The sequence below is a fragment of the Saccopteryx leptura genome, chromosome 11 (assembly GCF_036850995.1).
Source record: "Saccopteryx leptura isolate mSacLep1 chromosome 11, mSacLep1_pri_phased_curated, whole genome shotgun sequence".
Classification (NCBI taxonomy): Eukaryota; Metazoa; Chordata; class Mammalia; order Chiroptera; family Emballonuridae; genus Saccopteryx; species Saccopteryx leptura.
The window spans coordinates 19,638,118-19,644,117 of NC_089513.1; positions in this window are offsets into that span (position 1 = coordinate 19,638,118).

Sequence of the window (6,000 nt, forward strand, 5' to 3'; positions counted from 1 at the left end):
GCATGTGGGATTGGCTAGAAGTCTATCACAGTTTAAGGATGCTTTATTGCCAGAGAAATCCCAGAGCTGGCAGACCTCAAGTTGCTCTCAGAGAATGAATGGGCTGCTAAACCCATAGGGTGCCCAGAGAAGACATGCTTTCCAATGCCCACCTGGGAAGCAGCTGTGGAAGACAAGCTTTCCGGGAGATCCCTGCAGGGATCAAAACTGTGGGGAGCCCCTGGGCTGGGCTGACACCAGGGTAGAGAATCCTTGCTGCTTCTATTCCAGCGACTCCCATGTGTGCTTCACGATCGTCCCTTTTTCCAAGTGGGGGTGTGTACTGCAGTGCAATCCCGTTCTCTTTGCCACTGTCTTTCGGGCACGCTGGGCAAGACAGCTCATCCTCCAGCCTTTGACCCTGCCCTGTTCGGCCAAGGCCTTGTGAGGCTCATCTCTAGAAGATGCTGGATTTGGAGGTGGGCGAGCCAACAAGCTCAGCTTTTACCTGTTCAAGGGCTGTCGTATTTATTGGGTTCTCCAGCGCTGGGTAATCCTTACTCCATGTTTGTTCCCGGAGGGAATAACTGAAGCAATTTGTAATTGTCTTGGTTTTGCTGGTCAGGTAATAGCGGCATGGGAGGATGAGAGGCCTGACCTGAGTCCTGAGAGAACGTTTTGGACAATGCTTGCTGAATTGCCAACGGTCTCCTGGCCTCCAGATGTCCTCACTTCTCACTGTCCGCATCAGCTGGAACTATGAGGCCCACGGATCAAAAGTCAAAGCATGGCGGCAACAGAGCACAACCTTTATAAACTCAGCAATTCTCTCTCCTAAACCCAATTGGCTCCTGCTCATTCCCTGATTCTGACGGAGGTTGGGCTGCAGGTGCTGGGACTGCGAGTCGGGTCCTGGAGGCACATTGGGGTCGCTAGCCCGGTGGGCAGGGAGAAGCAGAGCCCGGCCCACTGGAGAGGCACTGGCGTGGGAGACAGAGGCACAGACTTCTCCTGCTGTGACCTTAATGCCCAGGGTACGAAAGCGTCGCTCCCTAGCTCTCTCGTGCCCTCTAGCTTCCCTGCTTGGGGGGGGGGGAGGGGTTGTGTTCTGCACGTGTCCAGATAAATGTTCTAGAAATTCGTGGCCTCCAGAAGGGCCAGCTGTGAGTGAGGGGAGCCGATGGGGGGGTCAGCTGTTAGAGATACTTATTAGAACAAATAGCTCATGAGGGTAAATACACAAAACCCAAACTGAGTAACATTCTACTCCATATGAAAACAAGCCCCCGGGCAGCGCATGCCAGATGAGCTAAGTGGAAAAACATGATGTCATCGCTCAGGCAGGAGTCTCTCCGTGCCCCCCCTCCCCATGTCCCATCTCTCTGTCACCCCCTGCTTGCCCTCCCACACACTTCTTTAATCTCAGAGTAAGCTTTCCTCTTTGCTTTCTCTCTCCACCACTTGGGGACATTTTATATCCTTCCTGTTCTAAAAAGACCCACGCAGGGTTATCTTCCCTCCTTAAAAATAAACTCATTAACAGAGAGGTGCCAACGACTGATGAGGCATGAAATCTGTTGATTTGCAAGGGCTCTATTTTGGCCTTTTGTCAGGTGACAAGCATCTCAAAACCACCACTTATTCTTTCTCAACCTGATGCATTTTTGGGACAAGCACCTCAAAAGACAAAGGGGTCTCTAATAGAACTTCCTCCCCCACCCTGTGGGTGCTTTGTGTTTGGGCCGACTTTGGAGTCCGCGAAATCATATCCTAGACCTCCAAGGCTGGCGGATTCAGCTGAGTAGAAGCCCAGGGGAGGTGGGACAGGGAGGAACAGGGTTAACTGGGCCCAGAGCCAGTCTGACTGGTACTGTGGGCCTGTGGGCCGCTCCCTGTCCTCTTCCAGCCTGGAGCAGGTGGTCAGCAGACACTGGACAGGCTGCCCTCCTGCCTGCTCCTTTGTTTCCGTGAAGCCATGTCGGATCTCATTATCCTCTCCTCCAGGGCCCTGCAGCTGCTGCCGGATGCTTGTTCCTCAGTCTCCCACCGGCCCTGTCTGCTGCCTACGTTCCTGCTCCTTCCAACGGCCCCGATATGCCTTGCGCTTCCTGGTAATTCTATCACCAGGTATTTGATTCAATTTGGGGTCCACAGCTTCCTGGGAGTGGCAGATGGACCGCATGAGTCCCAAGCTGCCTTGGGACTTTGCCTGAGTCAGATGGGCGATGCTAGAAGCATAGAAGCAGCCATAAACGCCAACTCCCCTTGCCTGGCTTCCAATTCTTTCCCCTAACACCGTCATTCTGCCTTTGGTTCAAGAAAGACCACTCACAGTGAACCTCAGTGGCCCAGGAAGCGGGACGGTGTGGTGAGATAACTTCAGGACTTAGTTACCTAGTAATTCCCCTCAGCTGGAAACCCTGTCAGGGGACCTGGATTCTGATCTCGCCACATGCACCCTTCCCTCTGGCAGTCTCCTCGGCCGTCTGCCTGGTTGGTAACCTGGTACTGAGTCAGCAGGGGAAGCCCTAGCCTTCTTGAGTGAGTTGACCACGCCTGGGCACTAGCCAGCACCCACAGGTGAGGCCCATTTGAAGGGAGCTAGGACTGAGTCAGCATTTCTGAGCTTGATTAGATTCTCACCTGTCAGCCAGGCCTATCCAGGAATCATCCCCCTAGAAGAGTGAATTCCTGAGATTTTCAGACCAAGAATATTGATGTCTGATCTGTCATCCCTGCTGGTCTGTGCAAACAAAGTGTCTCCCCTAGACTGGGCTGAAGCAGGTTGGGAAAGAATAAGTGATGGGAAGAAACTGAGGTGATTGATTTGGGCCAGTGGCCCCACAGTGGGTGTGAAAAGGTCAGGGAAAACAAAAGGCGACGCAAAGAACCGCTCTGAGCATGGAGACTGGACTCCGAAGCTAATGGGCAAGGGCGGCTGGAGCTGGCGGGCAAACAGCTGGCTGGCAAACAGCTGGCGGCTGCGGCATAATCCACCTTGCAGCCAGGCCCATGCTCATAAAATGTTAATAGTGGTTTCACAGAGCCTAATCCTATAACCCTAGCAGGCGTTCCCACCTCCTTCCTCCTATAAGTCAATAGACTTTTTTTCCACAAGAAAGGAACCATGGAGTGACCTGCTTGTCACTTGCAGAGCAGAGAGACTCTGGCGGGAGCTGGAGAGAGGGAAGCAGGTGTACCTGCTCAGAGGCTGCTAGGAGCTGTTGCTGCCAAGGACCTATCCACCCCACCCCACCCCCGCCCTCCCGCTGAGGGAAGGAGGTCTGGGAGCAGTAGGAAGGGGCGGGGGAAGGGAGAATGGCTGTATTTATAAGATTTAGGAGCACTTCTTGAAGCCAGAGGAAGGGGCTTTGAGTATGGCTTTCCCATAGTGTCCCCGCAGCGTCTGCCGCCAGGGTAGCTGCCACTTTGACGTTAGGAACCTCTGGTCTTGACAGTAAACATGGCCTTTCAGAGCCTGCGCTGCAGGGAGGACATGGTAGGTGTCACAGTGGCCAAGATGGTTTCTTTGGTGCATACAGGGAGAAGAAACGTCCAGCTAAGCCTGGAAGTCCTGCACTGTCAGGCTGGAAAAGAGACCAAGAAATGGCGTCCCTGCTGTTCTTGCTATTACAACGCTAGCCAAGCTCTCAGGCTGCTTGGCTGGGGAAATGTGGAAATAGACGATAGTTTTCAAAAGGATAAAGGATCAACTCAGGCTTCACTACCAAGGACGGATCCATGACAGGGCTTCAACCAGGCCAGCCTAGGGAGGCGACGTGAGCAGCACTGAACGCTCCCACTGCAGACGTCAAGGTCGAGCTCTGGGGCGCCTAGGTTCTTGGTGTTTCTGCTATGAACGTGCCTTAAAAAAAAAAAGACAGAAAAGGTGGGGGAGCACTTCCTGCATGTGTTGCTTCTTAATTGCCTTCAGCTCAAAATCATTTTTTCTGCCCAAGTGGCTTACATCGGGGTGGCTATTCTGCTACCCTTCGTTCTGCTGCAGGTTCGTGCCTCTCCTGCCCCTCTCATTTAAACTGCTGTGACTTGTGTCCCTTTCTCCTGGGCCTTGCTCTCTGTACAGCTGAGTGGTGAGGGATCTCAGGCTAGGGCATGATGTTGTGAGGGGTTTTCTCTGCAGGGGACATCTGCCACTGTCATGAGAGGTCTAGCCCTGGGTGCTTTTTTTTTTTTTAATCGACCAGGTTCTGTTAGATTTTTTAAAGGGTGAAATTTTATTTCCACCACTCTCCATATATGCAGATCTTTGTGATTATGTGTTATCATAAGGATATTCCAGCTTTCTTTGACCTAATTTTACAAGCAGAAAGCTGAGCTCCCTGAGAGTGAGGAGGCTCCCCCCACCCCATAAACTCAGTGGCCATCCTTGGAAGCAGCTCCTTCCACTTTCAGATTCAGATGGAAATTTCCTCTGTATGCACAAGGGAGACTCATCTCATTGTCAAGTCTAATAAGTAAATCACAGCCCAAAGTCACAGAACCCAAATGCAAAACTCAATGTCTGGCACCGGTGAAGATACAATAAGTTACCTGTAATCTGGTAAACAGGTCATCTTGAGCCTCTACTCTGCTCTGGTGACTTCAGTGGTCGATTTGGCTAAACTCAGATGGAGCAGAAGGATGGTCAGGTTCCTGGCTTCCAATGAAATGAAAGAGGTTGGGCCAAGATGAGATCCTAAAACCCTTTGCAAATAGAAATGAAGCAAAGAACCTTGAGTTGTGACTTCTTTTAAGGGCTTATGTTTTGTCACTGTGAGGCTCGATTCTGCTTTTTGCCTTCAGATTTCGAGAGACAGTATTATATTTGTTTAATAAACACTTCTTTTTCTGTTTAGGGCAGTTTAAGTGGATTTGCAAACAATGTTTAAGGCAAGAGGCCAACACTTTTAGGATTTGATTTGATTTGAAAAAGACCTGCCCCCAAAACTCTGCGTGGGGCTTGGAGGTCTCCTGTGAAGGTCACTCCTTCAGTTTGAGAAGATGAAGACCTTACTAAGAGGCAATATTATTGTAAAAGGGCTGTAGTCTTCATCAGCTCATAGAAGCATCCTAGAACTAGACTGTCAAATAGAAGTATAATGGGAGTCACCTATATAATTTAAAACTTTTGTCTTAGCCAGCCACACTAAAACAAGTAAAAAGAGACCAGTGAAGTTAGTTTTAATATATTTTATTTACTACAAGATGTCAAAATGTTATCATTTCAATATGTAATCAATATAAATAATTATGAATAAGATCTTTTATTTGTGTGTGTGTGGGGGGGGTGTTGGGGGAGGGTAATAAGCCTTGCAACCTGGTGTGTATTTGATACTTACAGGAAATCTCAATTCTGACTAGCCACATTTCAAGTTCTCAGGTGTGCAACTTCTAAGGAGGGAGCTAGACAAGGGGAAAGAAAGGGTGTTGGAAACGGCTTTTGAATAGCCGACCACACAGTGAATGCCTCTGGTCCCAGAAGAAGGCATCCTGCTGTAACAGGAAAAGCAGTTGGTTATGAGCCGGGAGCCACCAGCTTGGTATGTGACCTTGTCTCTGTCACCTGGCCTCTCTGAACTTACAAGTTTGTTTTTAAGGTGAGGAGTTGGATGCATTAGAATGTCTCTTTCTGCTCTAACACCTCTGATTTTATTTAAACTCCTTGAGAGCATTGAATGAGCTGTCCAGTGGTAATGTAATTAATGTAATGTGATCTGTTTGGTAAGGACAGCTGTGGCTCCCCTCCTTCCTATGGCCAGGGGATATTTGTTGACTGGAGAAACTCTTATGCTCACAGATTCTGATTGAAGTTTAATTATACCAATAACCAGGTGTCCTTGGTCTCTAGATTCCCAATGAGAATGTCCAACCCTGTGTATGTAAGCTAAAGGGACTTCTCTTGGCATTGACTGACCTCTGCCCTGCCCAGGTCAGACTAACCCCAGACAGAACTGTGAAGGAGGTGAGGTTGGCCGTCTGCAGTCCCTCCACAGCTTCCCCTTCCCCCTGGCATTCATTACT